The 18,729-nt window shown below is 36.7% G+C and overlaps 1 long non-coding RNA gene across 2 annotated transcripts in view; it reads right to left on the bottom strand.

Annotated features, from left to right (window-relative positions):
* The window catches only part of LOC115305419, a 55,969-nt gene that overhangs the window by 19,956 nt on the left and 17,284 nt on the right, over positions 1-18,729 (bottom strand). Inside the window, exon 1 of one of the 2 annotated variants that reach the window (XR_003914772.1) lies at positions 369-795. The exons of the other annotated variant lie outside the window; for it this stretch is intronic. This is a non-coding gene — a long non-coding RNA (uncharacterized LOC115305419). Of the gene's footprint in view, positions 1-368; positions 796-18,729 lie in introns of those variants that run through there. 2 annotated transcript variants of the gene reach the window in all.

The following is an 18,729-nucleotide window of genomic DNA, read 5'->3' as shown; positions in this document are numbered from 1 at the left end:
GAACTGAGGGTTGAAGGGGAAGGGGGAGGGGGGAAGAGAAGGGGTGGTGATGGAGGAGGACACTTGTGGGGAAGAGCACCGGGTGTTGTATGGAAACCAATTTGACAATAAACTATTTTAAAAAAATAAAAAAATAAAATTGGCAGTGGAGAAGGTAGATAAATTAATATCTGTTATGGCCTTGGAATCAGAGGCAGCATTCAGGGGACTTCAGCTTGTCTCACTAACTTTCTCACATTTGGTCTTTGCAGATTCCAACTCATCACCATATTAAAGGGGCTTCTGTAACTGACTGTACTTAATGGAAAGAAAAGAGATATGAGTGGTAGGCACAGAGAATGAACTGTATTGGAACAACTCTTAGATACCTCTTCTAATCCTCTTCTTCTCATTTTAGCTCTGGAGACCAGTTCCCATGAAGACTTAAACCAGATGCATTCAGGTGTAATAGGTCAGTTGCCTCAGGCCACCACTGGACACCTCTTTCTTCCTGCTGAAGGCTTCTATTATGCCAGGTAATTAGATATTACAGAGCTATCTCGGCAGTCATGCTTCTGTAACCAAAATGTTCAAAGCAGTTAGTGCCCTGTAGCCTGTAGCCCCTGACCAATAGAGAAGGCCGATGATTGATAAGTGCTTCGGTTTTCTTCCCTTAGTGGATGGACTTCATTAGGCTTTCAGATGTTCTTTGCAGAACTGAGCTCCCTAACATCCAAAAGTTGTACCCAACTCATGTGCATTCTTCTATTGGCTTTCTCTTCTTTACTGTTTTTACTCTCTCTGACTTTCTTTTAAGTTTACTTCATTTTGAGAGGGAGAGAGAGACAGAGTGTGAGCAGGAGTGGGGCAGGGAAAGAGGGAGACCCAGAGCCGAAGCAGGCTCCAGGCTTCCAGCTGTCAGCACAGAACCCAATGCGGAGCTCAAACACATGAACGGCAGGATCATGACTTGAGGCAAATTTGGAAGCTTAACCGACTGAGCCACCCAGGTGCCCCCACTCTCTCTCTGTCAGTGGTGTTTCCTGGGATCAAATTCCCAAATAAATTCTCAAATATGCTTTTTTCTCAGTTGCTACTTTTGGAAGAACCTGGACTGGATGTAAATATAATTTGTATTCATTGAAACCCTATTAGAAACCCGTGACTCAAGTTGTGCTTCAATTTTCTCATTTTTAAACAGATAAAAGTGTCTATTTCACAAATATATTAAATAAATCTGGACTATTTTAAAGCAAATACCTGACACATTTCATCTATAAATGTATTAGTAAATATCTCTAATATACAAGGCCATTGAAAAATATAATTGATAATTTTATTACTATATTGCTAAAAGTAATATTTTCTTAATATTACCTAATGCCTAATATATGTTTAGTTTTCCATAGTTGTCTCATAAATGTCTTTTTACAATTAGTTTATTGGAGTCAGGATTATAATAGTTTTGTACATTATTTTTGGTCAATCTGTATCTTACAACTCTATTAATCTCTCACAGTTCTTTTTCCTTCCTTCCTTGCATCTTTCTTTCCTTACTTCCTTCCACCTTTTTCTTTTTTTCTATTTAATTACTGAAGAAATTGGATCAATTGTCCTGTAGAATTTTCCAAATTCTGGTTTTGGCTGCTTGTTTCTTCAAGGTTCACTTTAACTACCAATCCTTTTTTTTAAAATGTAAGCATCATTCCTAAGAAGTTTGCTCTGCAAAATGTGTGTTGCTGATTACTCTGTGCACAGTTTCCATTTCAGCTTCCTTGGTGCTGCATTTCTGATTTCCAACTTGAGTGCTTCGCATTCTCTAATGAGCTGAGGCAAAGGAAAGCTCATTTCCTGTTCACTTGGAGAAAAAAGTGACTTCTTTACTGTATCTGTGCTGAAAATGTACCTCTACATGGAGTTAAACTTAGTTATTTATATCATACCTCATTCCATAATGATTTGAGGTGTTCTACAAATATGCATACAAATCAAGAATTTTTAATGTGAAAGGAATTAAAGGCAAAAGGAACACTAAGGTAGGAAAAATAGATATAAAATGTTAGGTGTTACTCTGAACAGAATGATGGGCACCAGGATACTTTAGGTAAAACAATATTGGTTATTCTCCATGACTGTAACATATCAGTGCTGTTTGTTCACTAACTGTATGACAGGGCTTAGCACCATGCCCAGCCCATAGAAGGGTCAAAAAAGTAGTAGTTGACCAACTATTTAACTATTTATGCCCAATCACAGAATCTCTACGTGTGACTGACTGAAGCCTCATGAGCCATACAGACAATATAAAACATAAATTCTATTATGTACGCATTCTTGGTTAAGTCTTTCTGGGAATAAGAAGACATTGAGAGTAAAGAACATGTAAGAATAAGTTCAGTAGGGTTTCAAAGTTTAGGTTCAAGGACAAGACAGAGGAGGAGGTTATTTCTAACGTTTGGAAATAACAATTAATGCTTTCTTTCCATTAGAGAAAAAATTATATTTATATATACAAATATAGTTTTATATATTATATTTATAACAGTATTGCAAGAATAAGGAGGAACTTCAAAATGAAGTAGTGACTTGACATTTTACCATTTACTCACTGGGAAAAACATATCCTACAATAAACAAAGAACAAGTCTTTAGATTATATTCATACGAGTAATTTGGAGCTGAAGGTCACGCAGAGAAGACATTGGAATACTTCAGATTGTAACTGTATATTTCCCTGAATGATGCCTGTATCTTTAAATAGAAAACAAATAGTTAAAAGCTCATTTAAAAGCATTATGAAACACATCATAGACAATTTTTTAAAATTCAAAACAAAACTGAAACATAATGAAAATATTTAAAAAAAATATTCAGACAATGGGCACCCGGGTGGCTCAGTCAGCTAAGCGTCTGACTTGGGTTCAGGTCATGATCTCACAGTTCAGGATTCAAGCCCCACATTGGGCTCTCTGCTCTCAGCGCAGAGTCACTTCAGATCCTCTGTCTCCCTTCTCTTTCTGTCCCTCCCCAGCTCACGCTCTATCTATCTCTGTTAAAAATAAATAAACATTAAAACAATTCAAATAAATAAATAAATTCAGTCAAAACTTTTCAGACAAAGTAGGATTTTAATTCTAAGATATAGTAAAATGAAACTTACACTTGTTTTCTTATTAGAACCATTGAAGTTTCAGGAAGATTGAATAAAATTAACATATCAGCAAAAGTTTCAAAGGGAAAAATTAACTTGAAAGTCCTCTAAAGTGTAAGTTGATATATAAATATATAAAATTATCAGCTCTTACTCTGTATCTTAGCATCGTCAAGCGCTGGAGGCAAGGAAAAAAATAAGCAAACAAATAAACCAACCATGGCATTTGGTTCTTGCCTGGGAGCCGTTGACAGGAACCCCCTGTCATTATAACAGTGTAATCAACTTTCCTTTGAGTCTCTTTTCCCTTCGCTTCATTATTTAGATAAAGATATTTTGGTGGCTATAGATTTTTATAGTCATACCATACGAATATTTACCCACAGAATGTTAAGCCAAGCACAAATATTTTTTCCATCAGAGTATACATTTATGACCCATTGCAAAAATAAGGAAAATGAAACTAAAATGTAATGAAATGACTTTCGTAGTACACTAAGCCTTCTTGTCTAAGAATTAACCATACTGAAACTCAAACAATGATTAGGTTTAGGTTATGAAGGAGCATTTCAAGTAGCAGGACAATAATTCTAGGTTCTTATATTATAGTATGGTTGGCCATATATTAAAGGCAAAACAAGTTTAATGGACCCAATTCATTTCTGTATTCATTAATTTAACACTCACTACTACAGCCAAATGCTATACTTAATTCTAGGACTACGGAAGGAAGTGAAGCATATTTCTTTCTATCAAGAGAAGACAGCTTAGAAGAGGAAATAAAAGGACATCTACAATTATAATTTACTCTGATAATGAGCTAAGTTAGGAAGAGGTATGTAAGGGCAGCTTTAGGTGAGCAAATGGGGGATATTAAAGTTGGCCTGAGGTTATGCCTGAGGAGGAGCAGGGAGGGTAAGAATGAAGAACACTTCATGGGGGTAGTGGTACTCTAGCTTGTTTTTAGTAGATAAGAGAAGAGTGAGAAGGGTAATATAAGAAAAGGAAAACTGCATTATATATTGGAGGAAATCTAATATATTTCACTTGGAGTAAAGGATGCTTACTGGGAACAATGGGAGTAGAGGATATAGTGGAAAGTGGGAAGCAGATGATATGAAAAACTTGAGGCAAGTTTAAACTCTGGAGAGGCATTGATGGATATTTAAGTAAAGGTGTGACATGATCGTATATAAATCTAGGAAGATGACTCTGGAGCAGTGTGGAGATTCAAAGTGAGTAATAGGACAACTGGTTGGAAGCAATTCAGTAAACCAGTTCTGAACATGAGGCACAGCATGATGAGGGAGCCTACTCATAACTGGGGCAGCGGGAGACCTTGAGGCTGATGCTGTGGAGGAGGGGAAGGAAAAGAAGTCAAAGGTGATGCTCAGACTTGAACAACTGGGTGAATGGTGGTGCCTTTCACTAAGATAGAAAACATCTAAGGAGTGGAAGGTTGGAGGAGAAAATACAGAACTGAATTTTGTAATTGAGTCTGAGATATGTTGTCCAATTATAAATGTTTAGTAAGGAGTTGGATACATGGGAAACATTAACACTCATGAAGAGGACAGAGAAAGAAACATCCATGAGAGAAACTGCAGAGGAGTGACACATCTGGAGAACTGAGAGAGTGTCTTGTTACCCAGACCACCGCAGGAGAGTTTCAAGAGTAAGAATCCATAAAACCATCACAAGCAGAGAGAGGTCAAGTAAGAAAACAAGTCATAGCCATTGGCTTTAGTTGCCTCAGCGTGGGCAATTTCAGTAGAAGCCACATTCTAGTAGATTAGAGAGGGACTCACGGTGAGAAGTGAAGATAGGATGTCAGTCCTTTTTAAAGAAGTCGGGCTATGAAGTGCAGTAGAGATCTTAAATAATGGCAAGGTGGGAATAGGAGAGGTAAGAAAAGACATTTTGATTTCTGATTTTTTTTTTATTTTCAGAGTTTGAAAATGCTGACAGGAAAGAACCTACAGAATTTGAAGATAAAGGCACTGAAGAGAAGATGATTGATAGCAAGTCTCTAAGGACTGAGAGCCACTGACAACAGACCCAGGCTCAAAAAAGGAAGGACATGAAAGGAGAGGACAAACTGAAGAAATTCTGGCTTCAATGGGATAATTCTCTTAGTCAAGTAGATGGCTATGTTTGACTTATCTGATATGGTTAGGTAGGCATGGTGTCGAAGTTTGATGTCTTGTCAAGAGAGAAGACACAGCAGCAGCTGGTCTCACAATAAGAAACATAGTGGACGGGTTATTGATTATCTTAAAATGTCTTGTAACAACTTCTGTCTAATACTTCCAAAGAGCTATTAATAATCTTACCCATTAAAGAAAACGCTGTCATTTTTACTTAATGAAAATGTATTCTCTGCCACAGCTGCCATTATCTTATCAACATCTGCCCATGCCTTATGGAAGAGTTTGTTTTTCAAATAAAATTGGAAGAACAAACCTGACATTTAATATACTTAATATGCAGTCTGTCTCTTGATGCATCAATGAATTTATTTTCAATATGAAGTCTGGATGAAAATCTTTGGGTTGTAAAAGGAAATTACAAATATAAATATAGTTTAAATATAGTTCCATAAATAATAATGTCATGAATTTATTAATGGGGTTTCTAGTTCATCCAAAGGCTTGTGATAGTGTTCTTTATTAGAACTATGATTTTACTTTAATAATAAAAGGTACTTTGTAGATTTGATTACATGTTTGAATTTTCCTTTGAATTGTTTATATAAAAGTCATTTGCTATGATTCACAATGATGTGAATGAACTTAATGGCACTGAACTATATATTTAAAAATGTTTAAATGGCAAATCTATGTTATGTATATCTTACTATGATAAAAAATTCATTTGCTATATATTTTAATATTAGTTAGGCTGGACAACTTCTTCATTGTGAAAATAAAATAGGAATTGTGAATTAGATACTCTGATGATGCAATGAAAGGGCATTTGCGTGTTAAATAGTACGTAAGTATACGAGAGAAAGGTCAGAGCAGAATGAATGGCCCTACCCAAATCTATTGCCTTCTATTGGTATACTTTAAGAAAATATATTTTTAAAATTATCCTCCCCCTCCAAGTCCCATAACTAATGAAGACTGTAATTTAAAAAGAATATAACTTTTCATAAATTAATGAAGGAGACTAGGCAAGGAAACACAGGCATTCAACAAGGGGCTGATCCATCTCCTCGGAAGCTTCCTCTGTTATCTTGGAAGGTAACACAATTGGCAAGAATACACATTTGACACACTTAGGATTTAGACACCAAAGATTTGAACCATTCAGGTTGCTGTAATAGACACAAAACAAATTAGATAACTACAGATCCATTAGCAATTACACTCAATTTCCCCTAAGCCCCCACTTACCATAGGCAACCATTGATTTACTTTTTCTAAATAGATCTATTCTTATTTCATACAAATGAGATCAGATAATATGTGTTCTGACTGGCTTCTTTCACTTAGCATAATGCTTTCAAGGTTCATCTGTATTGTGGCATATATCAGCACTTCATTCCCTTTTTTTGCCAAATAATATCCCATTTATGGATATACCACATTTTATTTATCCATGAATCTGTTGATGGACATTTGGGTGGCTTAAGAAGAGAGTTCTCAAAACTGAAGGTTCTTCAGAAATACCCGGGGAATTTTTAAATATGCATTGTCCCTCTTTTCATCCTAGACTGACTGAATCAGAACCCTTAGGGGTGGACACTATATTTAACAAATATCCCAAGTTCCATCTGTGAACTTTTATTTAGGAAAGACTATGTTAAGTTATTCTTCTGGGTGTTATATATAAGTGATGAGCTTTGCACAGTGGCAGTATTGTAGCCAATGAGGTTTATCCAAGGTGTGATTATTGTTATATATAAGTGATGAATCACTAAATTCCACTCCTGAAAACAGTATTACAGTATAGGTTAACTAATTAGAATTTAAATACGAACTTGAAACAAACAAACAAAAAACCAAACAATAAATGAAAGTACGCTTCTGTGAGGCAAATATATTCTTGCCTCAAGAATTTACCTTGGTGGACCTATTAGAATGCAGTTTATTGATTCTTCCAAAAATTTTGCACCATTTGCAATGAAAAAAGAACAATGAGTCCCTGGTTTCATGTAGGTGATATCCTAGTATGGGGTGGACTCAGACAATAAACAAATAAGGGACAAAAAGGAAAGGAAAGCAGGTTAAAGGTTTAAAGGATGACAGAGGTGCAGTTGTAGGTTGTGGTCAAGGGGAAGGTGTTCTGTAAGGTGATATTTAAGCAGAAACATAAATGAAGAAAGAAAATGAGCCATGAAAATGCCTAAGGAAGAAAAATAAAGTGTCCTGTGCAGAAAGAATAGAGAGTTTAAAGACCCTCTGGGGAGTATACTTAAAGTTTTCAAGAAGAAGAAGGCCAGTGGATTTAAGGAAGGTGAGCATCTGCAATAATGGTAGGAAATGAGATCAGAAAGACAGGGGCATTCCACACTACAATGCATACGATGACAGTCCATGCGAGGTTGGGTACAGAAGGGTACCATGATCTGATTTAGACTTTTCTGGGGAGAACAGATTATAGAAGGGAGGGTAGAAGACTGTGGCAATAGCTTGTTGTGTAATTTTCAATGTACAGTATAAGGAACCCCGGGGGGGGGGGCGGATACCAGGAACCTTTCAAGGGTTCACAAAGGCAGCACTATTTTCATGATAAGTAAGATGCTGTTTGTCTTCTTCATTGTGTTGACTTATGCACTGATGGAGCAAAAACTATTTTAAGTAACATCCTGGCTGGCACCTTAGCATGAATCAAGATTCTGCGAGTAGTCGTTGTGTTCTCCACAAGCCCATATAAAAATAAACAAACAAATAGTCTGCTTCCTTTAAGAATATCCTTGTTGAAGTAGTAGATATTATTAATGTTACTAAATCTCAACTCTGGAGAACATTCTTGGTAATGTGTGATGTGTGATGAAATGGGAAGTATACCTAAAGCTCCTTCGCTGACTGTGAAAGGATAAGGGCTGTCTTGGAGAAGAGCGTTTGTACAAATGAGTTGCAAGTTGAACTTGCCGCTTTTATTTTTAACCAAACAGAACATCATTAAAAGATCACTGATAGACAAACCAGAACTATTCAGACTTGGCAAATGTTTTCTTGATAATGAACAAAATGAGTTTGCTACTTCAGAGAGAACACCTGAAATAATTACTGGCAGGATTAACTTTTGATTTCAAAGGAAACACTACATTTTGGAAAAAGTGTGTCTATCAGCATGAATTTAATGCTCCCCAATAGTTCAAACATATTTTAATATTTAAAATTTTTTTCATGTTTATTTATTTATTTTGAGAGAGAGAGAGAGAGAGCAGAACGATAGAGAGGAAGACAGAAAATCCCAAGCAGGCTCCATACTGTCAGTGCAGAGCCTGATGAGGGACTTGAACCCATGAACCACGAGATCAGGACCTGAGCCAAAATCAGGAGTCAGACACTTAACCAATTGAGCTACCAGTCCACTCTTTTAAACTAATTTTTTGAAAAAATACTTATTGTTAATATTTATGTTAACATACTACAGTTTATTATTATTTTTCAAAGAGTTAACTAATTCATAGACTTTCAGGACAAATACTTCATGATTCCACTTATACGAAGTATCTAAATTATCAAAGTGAAGAATAAAATGGTATTTCTGGGGTCTAGGAACAGGAGGAAATGGGGAGTTGCTATTCAACTGGTATAAAGGTCCATGTACACAAGATGATTAAATTCTATAGATCTGCTTTATAGCACTGTGCCTGTAGTTAACCATACTATACTGTACACTTTAAATTTTGTTTAAAGCATACATCTCATGTTAATTGTACTTAGCATAGTAAAAAAAAAAAAAAAGAGAGAGAGAGAGAGAGAGAGAAAGGAAAAGGGAAAAACAAGAACACAGGATTTCATGTTAGAAAGACCAGAGTCAAAGTCATTTGTTGTGACTTTGGAACTCTCTCTGAGACTCAATTTCCTTATCTGCCCATGAAAATATCAATAAATCTTAAAGGCTTGCTTTGAATATCGAATAAAATGAGGTAAAATATTTAAAGAACACAGTATAGTTACAAGCATATAAATGGCACATTATAATAATGTCATTATTTAAGTATTCCTTCTTTTCAAGAGTCTCTAAGTTTTGCTCCAGCATTCTGTCAGACATTGGAAACAATGTCTGCACTGTGATGTTTTAGAGATGTCTTTTCTATGTTACAATACATTTCAAAAGGTTTCCTTAAATTTTATAGAAGTTATTTACCACATAAGTGCTAGGGACAAGTGAAAAGTAATGTCCAAAGTTCATAAATAAATTCATTTAACACAAACCTAAATCTCAAAACACTGGAGAATAAAATTTAAACCCTTTACTAATAAAGTATTAAACACTTGATGCAGATACAGGCCATCATTCATTCATTCATTCATTCACTCATTTCTTTATAATAATTTCACTGAGTTCATACTCTGAGCTCGGCACTGCTAGGTACTAGTAATCCAAAGGTGGGCAACACAATTTGCCTCCAAATAATTTGCTGAGTGAGAACCACAAATTCAAACAAGCCAATGGTGTGTTATAGGAACCATGTAGAAAGGTCTAGAGTGAAGAGAAGGCGTACCAAAGATAGTAAGTTATTTTGCCTGTAGGAGATGAATGGCAGTCAGAAAAGGTTTTCTAGGAGGTGATGGGCTAAATCTGAAAACATACGTATTTGCCTGGTGGGTTAAGGAGAGCATTCTAGAGAAAGAGGACAATATAAGCAAAGTCACAAAGGTGTGAAGTAGCATGACGTGCTTTAGGAGATGCTGTTAAGTTTCACACAATTTGAAGAGGATTTGAAGATAGGTGGTAAGAAATAAGCAATGGCTGTAACAGGGAGAGCCCTACATGTTTCTCTAGAAGTGAGTCACTAAAAGACAAAATAAAAATGCACTTCCTTTTTCTCATTCCATCCAAATCCATCTTAGATATCCAGGAATAGTACTATCCAGGAATAGTACTCCAGATTTCAAAAGTATTTTTTAGATGAGATATAGAAAGGTCTCTAAAAGTACTTAAAAACGATCTAATACCTACTTCAAAAGATGCTTGAGTATGGTAGGAAGATATCTAAACACTGGATTTGAATTTATCTTTGTGACTCCCTGGCACTTTTTCCATGATGAACATCAGCTTGAATCATTTTAGTTCTTATGAAATTTTGCTTATCCACAGAGAGAAACACGTATTGTTGGTTCAATTTCAACATGTAGTTTCTTCCCGTGATTTTGAAAAAAGAACAAAAAGAAGTTATTAAGTTGATGTGGTACCTAAGAGACTTAAAATATCAATGAAAGAAGGTGTTTAGGATTGAGCACTTGCAAATGTTTAGAAATTCCATATACAGTAGTGATGATGGGACCCTAATATAATTTCTGAAAACTTTTCTTAGTCATATGTTCCATTGAACAAGACACTAATCTTTATAGTAAACAAGAGAAACCAACAAAAACATCAATAAAATAAACTTTTAAAAAGATGCAACTCTGTTTTATCCTTACACATGAAAAGGTTTGTGAAAGCCTCGATGAAGGACAATAAGTTGAGCTGAATATACTTAGCAGGGGGGCTCAATTACACCCCAAAAGTCATAAAGGAGAAAAGAGGAAGGCAAGCTGATACGAGATGCCATGTCCCACCACTTTGAAGCTCTTCCATTACATCCCATCTTCCTCTATAAGTGGCACAGTGGGGCAGGAATCTGAAACATCAGTGTTTCTTATTCTGGAGGAACATTTCGTTGAGAATACTGAGTACTAGGTAGAATCACAACTGAGGTATATGTTATAGGTGAACATATTGTCACTTCAAAAATAAAGGTAGATGTTCATCCATTTATTTATAGAAATTGATGAAGAATTAATGCAAGGATGAACAAATTGACCAATGAAATAGACTAAGGAGTCCAGAATCAGATCCATGTATAATTGGAAACTTTATTTAGGACAGAGCTATTCCTGAAGATAACTGTAGAAAGGAAAGGCTTTTAAACTAAATTATGTTGGATAACTGATTATGCAAATGAAAAATACTGAAAATGAAATGCTGCCTTACATATATAATGTATTAATTGTCTGTTACTGTGCAACAAAGTAGCCCCAAGTATGGGACTCCAAACAGTAAATAGATATTGATTTCATACAGTTTATACAGGTCAGAAATTCAAGAACAGTTTATTTGGTCATTCTGCCTCAGAGCCTCTCATGGGGTTGCAGTCAAATGTTAGCCAAGTGCTACAGTTTTCTGAAAGCATGACTGAAACAGAAGGATCCACTTCTAAGATGGCTTATCTGTATGGCTGTTGTCAACCAGTTCCTCACTAGCTCTTGACTGGGAGGTTCTGTCCCACACTGCGTGGACTACTTTATAGGGCCATTGTGACCATTCTTGTAACATGGCAGCTGGCTTCTCCCATAACTATCATAATTAGTGATATGAAAGAGAGCAAAATGGAAACTGCGATGCCTTTCACTATCTAGGTGCATAAGTCAAATACCATCATTTCTGTATATCCTATTTATTATCCAGGTTAGCTTTACTAAATGTGGGGAGACAACACACAATAGTAAGAATAAGAGGCAGGCATTATTGGAGACTTTCTTGGAAGCTGGCTGCCACATACACAAAAATAAATTATATGTAGATTAGAGAATTCTATAATACTTTTATAAGACAATCTATGAAAATATATTTATGATCTCAAAGCAAAGATTTCTCAAATAAATAAAATACTCAAATAATAGACGACAGGATTGATTCAGTTACATTAAAAATAAGACTTCTAGGAGCACATGGATGGCTCAGTTGGTGAAGCATCCAACTCTTGATTTGGCCCAGATCACGATCTCACAGTTCATGAGATTGAGCCTCATATCAAGCTCTGTGTTGGCAGCAAGGAGGCTGCTTGGGATTCTCTCTCTCTCTCTCTCTCTCTCTCTCTCTCTCTGCCCCTCTCCCACATGCACACACTCCCTGTCTCTCAAAATCAATAAATAAACTTTAAAAACACTTCTATTTATCAAAAGACAGATTATAGAAAGTGAAAAAGAATCACAAATAGAAGAAGACATAACAAATTTAATTAAAACATTAATATGTAGAATATATAAAGAACTGCAAACAACCCAGGAGGACCTGATTGGCTCAGTCTGTTAAGTGTCCAATTCTGGATTTCAGCTCAGGTTATGATCTCATGGCTTGTGAGTCTGAATCCTGTACAGACAGTACGGAGACTGCTTGGGATTCTCTCTCTTTCCCTCTCTGACTGCCCCCACACCCCACTCAAGAATAAATAAATAAATTTAGGAAAAAAGGGAAAGAATCCAAAAGAAAAATGAACAAAATATTTGAGCAAGCCCCTCACTAAAGAAAGAATGCTTTATAAATGCTTTCATCAGTAACAAAGATTGTGCAAATTATAGCCAAAGTACAAGGCAATCCATTTGATTGTACATCCATTTGATTTGCAAAAACTAAAAAATCTTAGATATCAACTCATGATGATGTGGAGCTATGAAAATCCTTACACATGGCTGACAGACATCTATAGGGCGTGGCCAGATTGGGTAACAATTTGGCATTAGGTAATATAGTGGAGGATGTGTGTGCTCAAGGACCCAGTAATTCTTCAGAGGAAAATCGTATATATACACCAAAAATCACATGCAGGTATCTTTGTAGAATCACCGTAATAGCAAAAAACTGGAAACAACTCAAATGGCCAACAGTAGAGTGGATAAATAAATTATAGGATATCTATACTACTATACGGGTGTGGCAGGTTGTGTGTCAAGCCTAAGGGAGTTTAACAAAAACAGAGAGACACTATATTAAATTTGAATGTCCATCAGTAAGGATGGGAAGGTTGATAGCATAAAGAGACAGATGGAATTTTCTATTTCTTCATGATACATGATGAGCGATGTAAGAATGGGTGTGTATTTATTTCAAAGATATTTATTGTGACCTACTGTCTGCCAGGCCCTCTTGTTTATACAAGGGATGCAGGTAGATTTGAAAATTGGGTGGCAGGAATTTGATGGCTATCTAGGTCAAGGCTTCCATTTCCTTCAGAGGTAGAAGGTAAAGTCATCTCCTGTCAGGGAAAAGCCTTGAGGTTTGAGTAGAATGAAGAGTTCCAGTTATGTGGAAAACGGTAGAGCAAGGTAACAAAGCAAGCAGTCAGGTTGGGCAGTCTGAGAGTCCAGTTATGGTTGTTGAATTTATAGCCAGAATTCCCAGTTGTTTCATTTTCTCCGGCAATGCTCAGTGCTGGTATATTGTTCAAGGATTTTTTTTCCTACAGGTTGTGACAAAGAGATAGATACCAGGGTAGAAGAACTTAGGACACTGATAAGAGGTTATTGGAAATGAAAGATGATGGATGCCAATGAGTTTGATTATTAAGTAAAATTCCGAAGCAGAGTTTATCATTTAAGTGTAATCCAAGAATCAAATAATTTTGTTATGCATGTATCTGATGAGGAATATTGGGGTTTAAAACCACAAGTGCCCAGAAGTTAATGTTCGGATGGAAGGAAACTAATCAATGAGAGACAGGCGGTAGGAAGGGTCCTGCAGATATATTTTGCCCCCTCCCACCCTCTTTTTGGAGATGCAAAAAGTCCATATTTCCTCTGACACTTAAGTTGTGTTTCGTTGTAAAACTCCAGCTAAGTCAGTAATGCACCCCCTCATGCACCCTCTCATTCCTTTCTTATCTCCCCGCTTCATTTTCATTTTACTTCCTTCTTGTACCCCTGGAATTTGCTTTCTTGATAAAACAGAATAGAAGCTTTATTCTTGGTATATTTTTAAGAGTACTCAGAGGAAGACAAGATGAATTTTTTTCTTTCTAAATTTGGAGGTCTTTTTAGCAATTCGGGAAGGGGAAGGGCAGGGAAGAGATGAGACAGAAATGAGAAGATGAGAAAGGAGCCAATCAGACAGTATGAAGCTGGGTTCTATTTGCAGTGAGGTAGCAGTGAAAAATCCCCAGCAGTGGATGGGATGCCTGAAGGATTTTTAATAACTAGGATGTCTATTATTAGATGTAAGATGATGATCTTCCTTCAATGTGAAGTCTCCCCAGCCCTCTCTTCCCCCCATATTTAGTAAGTTATATCACACACATATATGTTTTATTAGTTTTCTTATTTTGTAGCACTATAACAAAAGACTGAGTTTCGTATCTGGGTTAAAATGACCTGTAACAGAGGCAGTATTGCCAGGTGGAAAGGTTATCCATCAGCTAAGCTAATTCAAAGGGAAAAATGTTAGAAGCCAAAAGACCAAGAAAATACTAGACCTTGGTAATTTTCTAGAAAACTGGAGAGAAGTTTTATACTGGCATAGGCATGAAATACGATGATGGAAGAAACTTGATTCAGACATTAGGGGGGCTGGGGATCCCACACGTCACCTGCGCTGCATATGAAACTTGTACTTTGTCAAGCACTGTTCCTCATTAGAGGCTACTACTGCAATGATACTGATTTTTAGCTGTTTCTTTAAATAAGCACAAAACACATGAATGAATGCAGAAGTCTTTTTTTAGGAAAAAGGATACATTTATTTCTTTAATCAATAAGGATTTATGACACTATATATGGATGTTAGAAGTGAATCATTGTTGGTGCTACTTCCAGTTATGAGCTTTTGTTACTGTGCCTGTCAATACCCGGGATCTGCCATTTGAGGGACAGGTACTCAGTTCCGCACAGCTGTCCGAAACATGCCTTGAGCTGCTCACAGACATCTTGATTTTCAAAAGGCAGTAGTTGGAGGTGTCCATGCTCATCTATGATAGGTAGCGTGACTATTCTAAACAGGGCAAAAAAGGTACCATGTCTACTAAAAAGACTATACTGTAAATGTTGGAAGCGATTTCTTCTTGTTCTGGTAGATATTTCTACTTCCTAATTTATTAAACAAGTGATCCTTTTCTAGAATGCAATCATACACATTTGACAGGTATAGAAAAACATGACAAAAATCTTTCGAAAACCTTTCATAAGTCATGCATGTCAGTGAGTTCACAGATACCTGACATTTCCTAAATCAAAGTGACCATTGAAGCTGCCTGTCATTTTTAGCATGGTTCAAAATAACTCATATAAAACTGAATTATGCGCAATGCAGTAAGACTACACATATTGCTCTTGCAAATAATTTATGTGAAACAAGTATACCTCATTTTTTATGTTTATATTGAGAAAGGATTTCTTAGTGACACTGCAGTGACCTAAGGTCAGAGACCCTGCAAATCAAATGTCAGTTTAAGTTGCTGTATTCATCTAGAAATTTTTGTGATTTAGCAAGATGATTTCTTTCTATCAGTAGGTAAAAAAACAACCTTTCATTTTCTACTCAGAGTGTAATGTTAACACTTCACTTTTTAAAAAACACCTATTGTAATGTGCTTTTTGATAAGATAGGAGCCCTATAATGTCCTTTAATGTTATTCAGCAAGGAAACAGTTCGATGAGGTGGGTAGTGACATAGAACCTGGAATCAGATGCTCTTGGTTTTGAATACCAAGCACTAATTAGACATGTGAGCTTAGAGTTCCATATTTGAGTTTCCTCATATTTTAAATGCAGTAACTAAGAGTACTACTGTAAAGTATTATTGTGACAAGTCAATGTTTTATTGATTAGCATTTTGCCTGGAACATAGAAGAACATATCTATCATTAATATCACTATTAACTTTCAAAGAAAATTAAATATAGTGACCAAAAGTCATTATAATTCTAATATGATTTTTTCACACTATGTATTCTCCCACCTGACAGTCCCTGAGTTCTCCCAATCCTTATCCTGTATCTCCTCCTCCCATCTTAAAAATCTTTGGGCTGTGCTCTTAATATATTAAATCACATCCTAAAAATCAACTCTTTGTGATATGAGTATCTCAGGGCCCGTACACAATTTCCTTGTTCTTCTAAAACTTATTCCTTTACGTGGTATGTATAAATGAAGATTTGTGTAATCCTGAAACTTGCTGGCCTTGAACTGTTAAAAAGAATGCCATTATATTCTTTGTATGTTAACCCTTGAAACTGAAGATATGACGCAACAAACCAACATTGGCTGGTATTTCATGGGATATAAACACAATTTTAGACCTTTCCACTTAAAAAGAAAAAAATATTGTTATATTCTTCCAAATGGGTTGTATCAATTAAAACTGTTCAAAAAGGAGGGGCCAACATGGTGAAATAGCATGGAAGGTTTTTTTGCATCTCTAGTACCTGAAATACAGTCAGGTCAACACTAAGCCATCCTGCACACCTAGAATACTGGTTTGAGGATTAACACAATCTGCACAACCTGAACCAGAGAACTCAGCAGGTACACTGTGCAGAGAGGTGAACTGGGGGAGAGAGAAGCCACAGGGGGCAGAGAACTGTTCTTGCTTGCTGAGAGAGGACAGAGATATGGGGAGAGCACGGGAAAGCATCCCTCCTGCCTGAAAGCAGCTAGAGAGAAAAGAAAGAGTAAACAAGAGACTAAACAAAAAAAGGAAGAAAGGAGAAAGGAGAGGATTAAATTCCACTAAGACCCTATAAACAGAGGGATTGCAGAGTCTGAAATTCCACAGCTCAATACCTGGCTCTGGTGGGAAGGGTGAATCCCCAGGAGCAGGCAGTAAGGTCTGAGGGGCTCTTGGGGCACATGGGGAGAGGTGGATCCCCCACTGGGAGAACATTTGGTAGAGGCTGTAGGGCCATCACACACGCAAAGGTCCCAGTGGACCCTGGAGAATAACTACATTCACTGGTGCTGGAACAAGGATGTTAAGCAGTAAGCCTGGTGCCAGATGTGTGTTGTGATTTACCATAATCCCTGAAATGCTGCTGCTACATGATCCCATGAACTTTTTCTGGGGTGGGCTGGCACCCAGCCACAGTCTCTGGGCATCGGCAACAGAATGGTCCTGTAAACGTTCTTGGAGGTAGGTGGGCACCAGGCCATTGCTCGGTGAGACTCTCCCCCAGAGGGTCAGAACGGGTCAAAGCTGCAGTCCTTCAGAGTGAGGAGCTGGTAAACACAGCTGCATCTGAGATAAAACTCAGGAGGGAGGTGCTGCCTGTCAACCTGATGGCTTGGTCACAGACAGTGTGAAAGAGGGGAGTGGAGGGAAACTGGATCAAGGAGGGGTGTACGACTGCTGGCCAGGGAGAACAGAGTTCCCATACTAGAGACTGGGTAGTTGGTGACACCATTTTTACCGCACCTGTGCATGAGCATACACATATACAGGCACCACAACAATCCACCCCAGTAAGCTAAGCAGTGCCATTTAGTGTAGAAATAAGCCGTTACACTAAGACCCACCCAGATGAGCCAACCTCGCTCTTCAGGGACACCACAAGTCTCTCCACCAGCTTACTTTATGGACTATGAAGTGCTTCATAGTTTGACTTCTAGGGAAACCTTATGTAATTTCAATTATATTTCAGTCTGTTTGCTGATCCATCTATTCAGTTTTTTTTCTTTTCTTTTCTTATTCTTGAATACAGAAATAGAATAAATTTATTTTTATTTCCCATCTTTATTAAAATATTTTCTTTACTATTTCTACTATTATTTTTACTTTTCTGTAAAATTTTCTAATTCTATTTTACTTCCATCATTTCATTTTATTCTGTTTCATTGTATTTATTTTTTTCCCAAATTTTCAAATGTTTCCCTTTTTTCTTTTCTTATCTTTCCTTTTTTTCTCTAATTTATCAAGCTCTTTTCAACAACCAGAACAAAACACACCAGGGATCTCACATAATGTATTGATTTTTTTGATGATTGATTTTGTTCTTAATTTTTTAATTTAAATTTTTTCCTTATTAATCCCTTTTCTTTCTTCAAAATGATGAAACAAAGGAATCACCCCAAAAGAAAGAACCGAAAGAAATGACAGCCAGGGGCTTAAACAATACAGATATAAGCAAGATGTCTGAACCAGAATTCAGAATCATGATAATAAGAGTATCAGCTGGGGTTGAAAATAGATTAGGATCCCTTTCTGTGGAGATAAAAGAAGTAAAATCTACTTAAGATGAAATAAAACACTATAACTGAGCTGCAATCTCAAACGGAGGCCATGGTGGCAAGGATAGATGAGGCAGAGCAGCCAATCAGCGATATAGAGGACAATCTTATGGAGAATAATGAAGCAGGAAAAAAGAGGGAGACTCAAGCAAAAGAGCACGTTGAAGAATTAGAGAAATCAATGACTCATTAAAAAGGAAAAACATCAGAATCTTAAGGGTCCCAGAAGATGAAGAGAGAAAAAGGGATACAAAGCTTATGTGAGCAAATCAGAGTGGAAAGCTTTCTTAACTTAGGGAAAGACAGACATCAAAATCCAGGAAGCACAGAGGGTTCCCATTAGATTCAATAAAAACTGACCGTCAACAAGGCATATCATAATCAAATTCACAAAACACTTAGGCAAGGAAAGAATCATGAAAGCTGTAAGAGAAAAAAAGT

Source organism: Suricata suricatta, chromosome 10 (genome assembly GCF_006229205.1).
Source record: "Suricata suricatta isolate VVHF042 chromosome 10, meerkat_22Aug2017_6uvM2_HiC, whole genome shotgun sequence".
NCBI lineage: Eukaryota > Metazoa > Chordata > Mammalia > Carnivora > Herpestidae > Suricata > Suricata suricatta.
The sequence above is the reverse complement of the archived record's forward strand: the minus strand, read 5'-3'. Positions and strand labels throughout refer to the sequence as shown.